This window comes from Erythranthe guttata, chromosome 7, assembly GCF_056151865.1.
Source record: "Erythranthe guttata isolate IM_541 chromosome 7, IM_541, whole genome shotgun sequence".
Classification (NCBI taxonomy): domain Eukaryota; kingdom Viridiplantae; phylum Streptophyta; class Magnoliopsida; order Lamiales; family Phrymaceae; genus Erythranthe; species Erythranthe guttata.
In genome coordinates this window covers 11,625,878-11,638,259 of record NC_142539.1, presented here as the reverse complement: position 1 = coordinate 11,638,259, position 12,382 = coordinate 11,625,878, and the positions used below count along the sequence as shown (strand labels likewise).

Sequence of the window (12,382 nt, the reverse complement as noted above, 5' to 3'; positions counted from 1 at the left end):
GAAGTTTCTTCGCTCTTTCTCCTCGATCTTCGCTCAAAGTTTTCATCGGCAAAGATGGGAAAAGGTTTTGGGATTCTGGAACTTACCATTGAATTCTCCTTCTTGATTCACGAATAAAAACCTTTGAATGGTATGCGTTCTTAGAATTCATATTTTTTTTTTTTATGTAAATAGTTGTTTTATGTATTCAATGTAGTTGCAGATAGGGTGTTCTTGGATTTGTTTATAATATACTATAGTGATTTCTTTCTTTGTTTATAGTATATTTATGTATTGTGTGGACCACATTGGTTTTCTTGTCTCCCATATGTTAATGCTAGCTTACAATACATGTTTGGACCACATTTTAGTCTTCCACTTTGATTTTAGCACGTTTTAATTTTTTGTCCTTATTACCACATCATACAGTTTTTTATTAGATTTACATGTTCTGAAAATGTGTTTTATATATTTTCTGGCAGGCTGCAATGGTGATTATTTCACAAAGTAATGCACCATTCTGGAAAAATTATGAATTTATGTAAGATCTGTTATGTGGGTGGGAAAGTTAGTTATTTTGACTACTGTTGTTTTGAAAGGATTTTAAATAAGTCCAAATAAAGTTGGTTTCAGAATCCACCAAAATTGATCGAAAAATATTTTTTAAGAAACGTACCATCGTATCTCCCTGAGAGCACATATAGAAATCGTAATTTGTAGGATGAACAATGTTTGTGTCCACATTTTAGTTTTCCACTTTAAGAGGGAAGTTGCATACTTTTTTATTTTTTATATTTTGTTTTATTAATATTTGAACGTTATCGATTAAAAGAAACGGACCGCGTGGTATATTTTCAGCATCTGAATCTTGGAATAGTTTCGTGTGGTGATTCTTCCCAGCCACTATAACCGTAAATTTTGGAATTTCATGAGATCTACTGAGATTCTTATAAGCCTGCAGTGTAGCAAACAAGTTCATGAAATACGGTGCTTCACGTTTTTTTTGAAATGCGTGTGTCATATAAAAGTTATTGCAATAATAGATATACAAACTAGAAAAGCTTGTCAATAGATATATACATATATACACTACCATAAATATCGCACTCTTTTTCCGGAAAAACACACAGCAAAAAATCAGGGCGGTTAGGTAGCTCATCTATAATTTGTTTAAACATCATTTCCACGCGTTTTACAGGGGTAGTAGCTCTTCGACATTTGGGATCTTCCTCAAATATTGTATGTAACATGTGATGTAAGAAAAAAAATAACATGTGATGTAAGAAAAAAAACAACGTATGGTGACAATATAACTACCTTAGGTGTGTCGAGAATTCGTCCATTTATTTGAGTAAGATTCTTTTCAATTGAAATTCCACAATCAAAGAGGATATGATCTTCAACGTAGTTACACTTCATAGCCTGAAAAATAATTCAACAAACGAAACAATTACGTAATAAAGTAAAGACGGAATATAAAAATAATTTTTCAACTAGGGATGCTCTTTGGTTTCTCGACTATGCTTTCGTGTATCGCTGAACAGAGACTAGACAGAGCTGAAATTCAAAAGAATCCGGAATTAAATTCCTTGAATGAGAGATCAAAAAAAAAAAAGAGAAATAAAAAAAACCATTCACCTCTATAGGCAGGCAATTCGGTCTCGTTGGTTTTCCAACATCAAGGCATGGCATGCTCGATGAATAAACAAGTTGTATATTATGCGTTTAACAAAATAGTCATAAACCGTAATCTCGAGACTCTCTTCATCGTCTCCCAGACTAAAACTGAATAAATAAATCAACATCAGAGATCTTTTAGCAAAGAGTAAAAAGAAAAAAAAGAAGTAAGATAGAAAAAACTGTGTTACGTACAGCTGCTGATTACAAGGTTTCTCACTTAAACCGATAACTTCGAATTCAGCACGACTATGACTCGCCATAATCCTCATTATATTCTTGAGCATCTTTTTGGCCTGTCCTTCAGACTCAGTGTCGTTAACAAGCAAATCTCGAAAAAGGTTAAAAAGAAAAGGCTACAAATATGCAGTTGAAAAGCCATATATATATATATATATATATATATATATATATATATATATATATATATATACCTTTCCCCAGTCAATATCACGAGTTTCGTTGACTTTCTGGTTAGCAAGAAGAAAGTCAACAATCGGTCCCGGTTCAAATATGACGTTTGCCGATACATCTCAATATGAACATCTTGAGAAGAAAAATGAAAAAAGAAAGAAGAGCATAATACCCATGTTCAGACACAAGTCACCTAGAGTTGGACAAAAGTTGGAATCAAAAGCTCTCACTCCCATCAAACCCTCTCCATATATATATATATATATATATATATATATATATATATATATATATATATATATATATATATAGACAAAAAGGTTGCATTGGTATACCGTTTATCTGCTTCTTGTCGTAGAACGATGTCTAAAACCCTCAGAGCATCTTGATATTTTTCTGGTTCGGATTCGGATATGGAATTCAATGCTACTTTGGCAACATAACTAATTCATCTCCACCTTAAATGTTTTTGACACTAGAGAGCTCTTAGACCTTTTGTAAGGCTCGTTTTCGATTCCATCTTCACAAGGATTTCGACTAAAACAATGTCGACGATTCAATCAGATTTCGGCAATAATAAATAAATGCAATAAAATGGACAACAAAGAATTTGACATTAGTTTTCAATCATAAAAAGTTGTGTCTGGATTTTTGATAGAAACTTTGAAATAATTTGCGAGCAACGAGATGCGCTGGCCCGAATTTCCGAATCTGGGGCGTGTAATTATAGATCTCTTTGGCACTTGGAGAAAAATGCTCTGTGCTGCCATTTTCTTCCATCTCTGTTTTTGAATCTGATCAAAGAGTTATGCATTTCAATAAACAGAAATAGGCACAACAAAAAAATTAAAAATTAATAAATCCAGAGAATTAATGAACAATTTCCAGCAAATAAGCTACACAGAAGTTTCGAAATCTACAAAACCCTAAAAATACAGAGGGAAAAAAATCACTACTTCACCGCAAAAATGCAATGTATACACACAATATATACATACAATACACATTCCACATAAAAATGCAATGTATACACACAATATATACATACAATATACATTCCACATAAAACGCATGCGTGTATGCACATATACACACAATATATACATACACACGCAAAGGGGGTGTACATTAAGTGTGTGTATCGACTGGTTTCTCTCTCTATGCTATTTGCAGTATAGCTACATCATTCTAGAGAGATGAAATGGAGGGAAAAAAAGGATAGAGATGCTTTTTGAAGAATTTTGATCTGCTGCGGCTGTGTGTACTGGAATAATGGTGTGTCGCATCTCTGACCGTCCGTTGCTTACATCTAATTCCTTTTTCAAAGTTGAGATTATTGGTCTACAATTGAATATAGGGTAAATTACAACCACCCCGAGGTATGGTCAAATTACGAAACCCCCCCTCTTGTTTGAGTAATTACATCCACCCCTCAACTATAAATATTCTTACACGTCCACCCTTGCGGTTTCAAATTTAGTGGAATTTTCGAGATTATATAGAATATTATCACTTTTGTACCCGTTTTATCCCATTCGAACTCTACACTTTGAAGCAAGATGATCATAATATGTGTTGTTTGACTTGTATATATCAGATTGTGGTGCATCACAAACTATATTTTTATACAAAACGAGTACAAACTAGAGCGCATTCAAAGAAATCTAGATTATTATGTTGAATTTGCACCATAAGGGTGGAGGTGTAAGAAAAAATAATAATTGAGGGGGTAGATGTAATTATACAAACAAGAGGGGTATGTTTGTAAATTGACCATCAGGGGTGGTTGTAATTTACCCTTGAATATATTACATTTTTTTCTATGTGAAATTAGAATAAAATAGTTAATTATTTATTTTATTACACATGGTAATTATTTATTTTATTATATATAGTTTAAATATCCAAACAATATTGAAAATATAATATCGGTACCGTACCGAATATTAATGATAAATACCATAACTATTATTTTGTTATTTTTCGATAAATTTTCGATTGATATATCATGATACTCGTTATTCACCCTTAAGAATTTATAAACTTTTCTGTCACATGGGTACAATATATTTACACTCTTGCCCGAGTCATTTACGAGCCCAGGGAATCCATGTTGTGCAAGTATTCGAATGTTTAATGTTGTGTAGATGTAATTAAAAGTAAATAATATGTGTTTTATAATATAATTTATATATAAAACTAATAAATACATGTACAAATATGAAGCAACTACGGAAATTGGACGAGTTATTTATTATGTGTTCACAAATCGATGAGTAGTGAAGTTATGCAACTTTGTCGCACTCAACATCTGATTTTTCCGAATTTTGTTTTGTGTTGGAATTGTAATGTATATAGAATTTCCAAATTTCGCTGCTCCAAACCGACTATTTTCAATTTTCAAAAAAAAAAAAAAAAATCATCCGAGTTTAAAATTTTCGATTGCTGATTTTTTTTTATGAGGAAATTAGAGTACATATTAGATTCCAATTTTAATTTCAGAAAATTCCATTTTTTTTAAATTAAACTTATAATATTTAGATTATTGATATGTATTTACATTATAGGTGACTCAACGTTTTGAACAAGTTTTCTTGTTCCAATTCCCGAAAATTTGATTTATTCGACTTCTTTTGGTACAAAACTAGATTTTTTTTTTCCGAAAGTCCTATTTCTTATTCGATTCATCAAATTAGGCTTTATTATGGATGTACATTTCATTATTGCCCAAACCTTTAACCCGTTTGGGCTCCCCAATTTCTTCAGCTAGGGGAAAATTTATGGCCCAATTCCAATTGGGCTCGGATCTGGGTTTAGGCAATCGCGAAATGGACATCCAGAATAAAGACAAAACGGACCAATGGAACTAGAGGTGTAAACCTGATGAATCGAATCAGAAATAGGACTTTCGGAAGAAAAAGAAAAATCTTATTTTGTACCCAAAAAAAAATAGTATAAATCAAAATTTTGGAAATTGAGATGAGAAAACATGTTCCAAAATCTGGAATTTTTGGTTTGAAATAGGCATAATTCGGGATTTTCAAATTTTGAGTCACCTATAATATAAGGGGCTATTTGACAAACACCCCTCTATTATTTTTTAATTGATATTTGATATAAATGTAATTGTTTGGAATTATCCAAAATGCCCCTATTTAATATTACTAAACATTAACATATTATATTATTTTAAAAATCCATTATTTTTGGTAGATATGCAAATCCCCCAATTTTCTTCCCACACAATCCCCCAGTTATCTCCCCTACGCTAGACACGGCCACGGGCCGGTTTTGGGCCCGGAACCGGCCCAACCCGTTGACCGGTGATCCGGCCCGTCGTCCCCGGGACGGGCCCGGTTCTATGAATTGGTGAACCGTGAACCGCCGGGCCGGCCCAGCGGTTCACCCAAATTTAAAAAAAAAAATCAAAAAAAACAAAAAAATTCAAAAAAAAAAAGCAAAAAACGGCCGGTGAACCGACCAGGTGAACCTGCCGTTATTTGCTATTTTTTGAATTTCCCCCCTCCCCCCATTTTTTCTTATAAATACCCTTACACCCCATTATTTCCTATAAAATTAAGTTAAAGTCATTTTATTTATTTCCTTTTGTTTCTTTCCTATTTAAAAGTAATTATTTTAATTTATTTATCCATAAAGTATTTTTTTTAAATATATATATATATATATATATATATATATATATATATATATATATATATATATATATATATATATAAATCAAATTTTCCGGGCCGACACGTAAACCGGCCCGGATAGACCCGGAACCGGATTGAATCGGCGGGCCGACCCGGCCCGCCGAACCGTGCATATTACAGGCCGGTTCCGGTTCTGGATGTCTACCCTACGCCATTTATGTTGAAGTTTTATTTTTATTTTTTAAATATTTTAAATAGTTTTTTTTATATCAATTTAAAACAAAAAATAGTTTTTTCTTATTTCACTTTTTTAAATGGTTTATATTTAAAAAAAATTGAAATCCACTACATACACATCGAAAACCACTAAATTTTTCGTAAACCACTATGAAATTAAAGTAAAAATTACTTTAAAATAAGCATAATCCATATTAATATTAACATAATCCATTATGTAATTAATGTAAATCACTCTGTAATTAACGAAAATTATTATGTAATTAACAAATTCCATTACAAAAATTCACTAAAAACTTATTAATTAACAAAAACTACTTAATAATTAATGAAAACCACTCAATAATTAACGAAAAACACTGTATAATTAATGAATTCCATTATTAAAATCCACCATGTAATTAATTAATGAAAACCACTTTGTAATTACTATTTTGACTTCTTGATAAATGGGGGCTCATCATCAATAGCTTCTCAGGGGTTGTACAAAAGCACGAGTTTGTTTGCCCTATCGATACATGTCGAATTCCATTCTTTTGTGAGAAGATTGGTTTATGTACCAATTGCATTTCCCTGAATAGTCATGCATGCTCCTGTCCCTCGGGTTTTAATCTCTATTTTTACGCCACAACAATGGAGAAACTTGTGTATTTGAATTGTGTATTTGAATCTCTCTTTATTTTATTAATTGTGTATTTGAATCTCTGTTTTTTCGACCCACAACAATGGAGAAACTTGTGCATATACGTGAATATAATGGCCACTTGTGTGTGTGTGTGTGTGTGTGTGTGTGTGTGTGTGTGTGTGTGTGTGTGTGTGTGTGTGTTGTGTGTTGTGTGTTGTGTGTGTTGTGTGTGTTTGCAAGAGAGAGAGACTGTGTGTGCGTGCGTGTGTTGTGTGTGTGCAAGAGAGAGACGTATATAATGTATAGAAAATATATTATATATCTTTTAATTATAAATTAAATATACATTTTTTTCTTAATTAGGGGTACAATGGTGATAATTAAGTATTATTAATTAATAAAAGTTGTTTTAGATTTATCTAAAAAATGTAAAATAAAATTGGGCTCATTGTAATGAGACTTGTGTGATTGGGGGTTTTATCAAATTATCCTATAATATAAATACATATCAATAGTATTAATATTATAATTTATTTTTTTGGGAAAAAAAAGGAATTTTCTGAAGAAAAAAAAATGGGCAATTAAAATCAGAATCTAATATGTATTCTAATGTCGTTTTGAGAAAAAAATGAAAATTGAATTTTTGGAATGAATAATATGGTTACATAATTTAAAATATTCGGAGCGTAACAACGGAATACGGAAATTCTGTGAACATTACAGTTCCAAAAAAAAAATATATCGGAAAAATCAGAGTTTTCGAATGAAAAAAGTTAAATTAATTCGGATCAGAATCATCGAAATTCTTAAATTCCTTTCACTTACACCCTTAACAAAGTTTATAAAATTTTTGTTCCCATATAGTTTTATTTATTTATTCGATCGTTTTTAGAATTTTTGATGTAAAGATGACAATTTTAATCCGCTAGATAGAGTCAATTGAGCGCCCTTCCTGGCATGCCTTAAATTTAATACAAGAAAAAAATATAATTTATTTAAATATGTTTTCATTAATTTGAATTTTGAAATTATAATTTCTTTTAGCCGAAACAACAATTACAAGTGTAGTAAAATAAAAAAAAAACAATAGAGAAACTCTTGAGTTTATATTGTATGAATATTTTCGAGATAAATTTTTTTTTAACCATCTCTACTAATTTTCTAATGACATAAATTTCAAAATTCAAACCAAAATATATTTACAAATTTCGACATCTCTAATCATATTTACAAGTTTCTTTCTTTTTATTTTTTTCCTCTAAATTTTTGCGTTATTAATTGTTTCATTTCTTTAACAATCAATTTCATTTTTTGAAAATTAAGTGTATACATTTTTTTTGCGGAGTGAGTTTGTATTATCATGTTTGTATGAATTCTGTAATTTAAATATCACTAGTAAATTTTATTACAATAACGTAATATATTTTCTTAGTAATTATAATTTTTATTGTTTTGTATTTAGATAACCCTAGACAACATCGACATTTTTGCCGCCGATCACTATTTATTGCGAACATCTCTATAGCAAATTATTACAAAATATATTTTTATGGTAGCACTTTATAACTTTATTTGTTAACCCTAGACAACATACACCTTCGATCCGCCGCCAATCACTATTTAATTATTCATAAACGACCATAGCCAATTATTACAAATATAATTTGTCGGATATTTGCTAACCATAGACGGCATTTCCTAGAGAACATATCCGCCGCCAATCGTTATTTCTTCGTAAAAATTATAGCCAACTATATTGCATACTAATTTCTTTGGTAGTACTCGGTATATAGTTGTATTTGTTAACCCTAGACGATACCTTCGATCCGCCGCCAATCACTATTTCTTTGTCAACAATATAGCCTATTATTACAAAATATATTTTTTTGGGTAATATTTTATAACCTTATTTAATTAGCTAACGTAACCCTAGACGACATCTTCGCTCAGAGAAAAAAACCCTAGACAACATCTCTCTCCGCCGCCAACCAATATTATTTATCAATACCAATAATAGTTATAAATACTCTTCTTTGGCATACTATTTTTCAATGAATTAAACTATTTCCTCCTCTCTTCATACTCTTGTCTTTTTTTTTTTTCACATTAACAAAAAAAAAATTGTTAGTCTTAAAACTCACCGCAACACAACCAGTCCGCCACCACCGCTAGGTAATTTTACCACATAAATCTTCCAACCTCAATCCCATTTCCGATCAACTCGCTCACTTCGTTTAATTAGTTTTCATTTTGTTTGTGTGCATAATTTTTTCGTTATTTTTCAAGATCTATGCTATTCAGTTAATGGTGAGGTGTGATGCTCAAGCGTAATTTCTATCCAACGGCGGCCTCTGACGAACGCAAGCAAATAGTTGTAAGTGAATTTTCTTTTCCTCAGCTTTGATTTTTTTTATTCACGATTGCATCTTCTATTGACAAAACACTAAATAATAAGGTCATTTACATTTTTATTTATTTTTATACAAAATTTAGTAACTAAGATTTCCGAAAATATATTACCGCAAGATAATATGCACAATATATTTGAATTTTATTTCATTTATGTTTTTAAGGTGAAAAAATTATACGACGATGAGAAATCATAAATTATAAATAGATGCAACAGCACATTGGCGCTAAATATATACACAAGATTCTAGAGAACATACAATTCAACGAGTACCCGATCTTCGTCTTTTCATTTTCAACCATATGACCCGTTTTTCTTTTCTGCGAATTCATACACTTAAAAGAAACGATAGTCGAACAAAATCAAAATCTAGAAATAGTTCATGTTTTTGTTGGTGAGCAATAACTCATAACGAACATCGGCACTAAGTATGTGTTTTGTGTCGATGCTCGTTCCAATTGTTCTTGCTCATCGGCAAAAACAAGAACCGATTCAAGATTTTGATTTGGTTCACATGTCATTTCTTTTGAGTGTATGAATTTGAAGAAAAGAAAGAAAGTTTATGTAATTATAAATGAAAGGATAATAAAGAGAGGGTATTTGTTGAATTGTATATATATAAAGTGCCATTATTTATATATATATATATATATATATATATATATATATATATATATATATATATATATATATGAAATATAGTTGATATAACTCAAACTTTTTATATGGGGCGATTAGTTTGTTGTATGGCAAGGAGCACCGGAATCGGAGAAGGCAAGAACAACCTAACTTTCTTATATTGAGAGAAAAGAAAATTGGATAATTTGTCGTTTGCCTCGCTCAAAAAATATATATAGAATTAAAGAAATACAAAAATACCCTCACATTTCAGAGTTTATAATACCAATAGAAATTCAAATTACATATTTTCCTAAACCATATAAAAAACGATACAAAAACACCCTAAACAATGGGCTCAAAATCATAAAGCCTATAAACTAGATGGTTGACTTGGTTGACTTGACTTGGTGTTTCGTCCTCTTTCTTTCTCTTCCCTATAAAACAACCCGATTTTTTTTCTAAATTAGTCGAAAAAAGTCATATTTAAAGCATTTATAAGAGAAATGAATTAAAAATCATATATATATATATATATATATATATATATACATACATACATATCATTTATTTTCTTACCGTTGCCAACCGGAGTACTAGTATCACCTTCCACACAAGAGATTTTGTTTCGAAATATCTGGTGTGTACTAAGATTGTAGTAACCGACTAGTACGCGCTTCAACAATTTGTCTCCTCTTACTTTGCGTGATGGAGGAGTCGTAGTCTGCGGTAACAATAATAATATACAGGTAATTAATTAATATTTATCACAAAGTACATAAACTATAAAAGATTTAGGTGAATTAATTAATTAAGTAGTTACCGTAGTGTTGTTGCGTTCATCGTCTCTCTTTGTTTTGGGTTTACGATGCTCGGGTAAAATCCCATGAACAATGAAGGTATGTGCAACTATTAGGGATCGGAATTGTATGTCCGTCTTCAGATGGACGTAATACTGTAATCATAACAAAAAATAATAAAAATACTTCCTATGTGATTTTTATCAGCATAAAACCCCTTTTAACTATTTTTTAAAAACAACAGTGGGGATAAAATCAATAGAATGAAAAAATAGTCACGATTTGTTTTTTTGCGATATAATTAAATCGGTTATCATATAGTCAAATTAATTAAAATAATATTGTTATTACCGTATCCCATCGATTGGGTTTCGAGCGAGGCAAGCGACGAATAATCCAATTGTCCTTTCTCTGAATAAAAGGAAGTTGGGTTCTTCTTGGCCTCTCCGTTTCCGGTACTTCTTCCCAAATAACAATCTAATCATCCATATAAAAAGTTTGAGTTATATCAATTACATTTCATATTTATAATATATATATATATATATATATATATATATATATATATATATATATATATATATATATATATATATATATATATATATATATATATATATATATATATATATATATAAATTATTTTATTTACGTCATTGGGTGTGCTCCAAGATAAGGGCACTGCATGTATGGGTGTTCCCTCGTAACCATCTTGTTTCACACTATCTGTTACAATAGGCATTCTTGGAATCTAGGACCAAGAAAGAAATAAAAAAAATTATTGATATATATTTTTAAGATTTTTTTGTGTAAATATATTTAAATGCTATATATAAAATACTTGTAAATCATTTAATTGTGATGTATTAGCTAATCATGCATACAAATAAAATAAAATGTATTACTTACGAGCATTTTTCCAGTCGTGTTGGGATCCATCGTACCAAGTGACCCGAGTATTGGGCTCGGTCGTTGAACAAATTTATTCAACATTATATATTCCTGTTGGAAATTAAACAAACCCAAAGACAAGAATAATAATTAAGTTTAGTTTGAAAATAAATAAATAATATAAAAATATTAATTGTTGATGGATCTATGAAATAATACATTTCGATGAATTTTATCAAAAAAACCAAAAAGCAAATTGAACTAATTAACTTCGTATCCATAAAAAAAAAATTCATAAATATATCTCACCTGGTCGATTTTCTTCATATACGAAGCACTGAAAATGTGCTTCTTATCGAAGGTCACGACAAATTCTTGATCGTCACCGAAAACCGGAACCATTTCAAGATTATGACTTTGTTGAGCTGCCATTTTTATAAATGTTTAAATTAATAAATTTGCAGAGAATAAAAGAAAATATATTTGTTGAAATGTATGTTCTATACACGGTATGTATTTATTTATAATGTAGTTTTTGTATAGAGTAATGCAGATTTTTTAATTAATAACGTTAGATTATTAATTTACTACATATCTGTAATGATATCTTTTGAAGATGGTGAGTAAATCTATGTGCTTTCAATTTAATTTCAAATTATTGTTACATAATAAATAATGTTCTTATCTAGTACAATACATTTTTAGTATCATAATAAAATTTTGAGGATGCTGATTTTCGTGAAGTCAAAACATTTTAATTATTTTTTTCCTTGAAAAAAAATAATATGGAATCAAATTTATGTCTATTGTGCATATTATGTTTACGGTAATATATATTAAATAGCAAATTGCACAAATTTCGTGGCTAATTTCGAGCGATGCCACGAAATTTGTGCAATTTGCCATTTAATATATATTACTGTAAACATAATATGGACAATAGACATAAATTTGATTCCATATTATGTTGTTTTAAGGAAAAAAATAATTAAAATGTTTTGACTTCACGAAAATCAACATCCTCAAAATTTTATTATGATACTAAAAATGTATTGTAGTAGATAAGAACCTTATT

The 12,382-nt window shown here is 30.0% G+C and overlaps 1 pseudogene; it reads right to left on the bottom strand.

Moving 5' to 3' along the window:
• Positions 1-1,003: 1,003 nt before the first annotated feature.
• LOC148769697 (protein argonaute 4B-like) lies at positions 1,004-11,739 on the bottom strand (annotated as a pseudogene).
• Positions 11,740-12,382: the final 643 nt, after the last annotated feature.